Below are 816 nucleotides of genomic sequence, written 5' to 3'. Positions count from 1 at the left end.
TAATATCAACTTAAAATTAATTCCACTTTAATAACAACTTAAAATTTCAGTAATACCATGGGTTGGTCCAATTCAAGGAGTGCTTTCACAATTCAGCCACCTGGCTTCTGTTCCAGATAAACAGTAACCAACACAAATCTTTTCTAACTTAACTTTTGGAGAAGAAAGCAGACAATCAATCCATGGCATGATGACTGTAATAAGGTATTTCCTCCTTAGCATCAGGCAAAGGAAGGTTTTTGCATTGTTACATGCTATTCTATTTCAATAGGTGAGTCAACTGGTCCCGTAGATCTGATGACTGCTCAACATTCTTCTGAATAGCTTCTTGCTGGTATTGAAGATAATTGTTATTATTGCCATTTTCCTTAAACTATCTTCTGAGTGCAAGATGGCTTTTTCCTGTAATACCATGTTTCGAGCTGCCTGACCTAGCAGCTCGGAGCTCCGGGAGCCCTTCAGCACTTGCTTGGTAAACGCTATCACGTCAGTATCACAGGTGTTCACCTTCTTGGTTAGAAGCCCTTTCACTGACTGACTGAATTGCGCTTGTGAATCCGGTGTGCCAGTCGCCATTACCTCAGCTAGCTAACCGTAAAGATTGATGTTTTGAAACAAAAACGGTGGCGCAGTTAATCTTGCAGTCCAGAAACAGAGGACTCTACGACCATCAAGGGAGAAGAGCACAAACAGAATGTGGGACCCAATCCAGAGAAGGAGTGACAGCAGAGATGGAGGCAGAGATAAGGACATGGAGAGAGGAACAGCTGAGGACTCTAGACTCATGGAAAGAGAGGCACTGAGTGCTGGTGGCCA

General features: G+C 43.0%; 1 pseudogene; it reads right to left on the bottom strand.

Annotated features, from left to right (window-relative positions):
- Positions 1 to 259: 259 nt before the first annotated feature.
- LOC102838655 lies at positions 260 to 576 on the bottom strand (annotated as a pseudogene).
- Positions 577 to 816: the final 240 nt, after the last annotated feature.

Source organism: Chrysochloris asiatica, unplaced genomic scaffold, assembly GCF_000296735.1.
Source record: "Chrysochloris asiatica unplaced genomic scaffold, ChrAsi1.0 scaffold00189, whole genome shotgun sequence".
Lineage (NCBI taxonomy): Eukaryota > Metazoa > Chordata > Mammalia > Afrosoricida > Chrysochloridae > Chrysochloris > Chrysochloris asiatica.
Note: the sequence above shows the minus strand (reverse complement) of the source record. Positions and strands in the feature narration are given on the sequence as shown.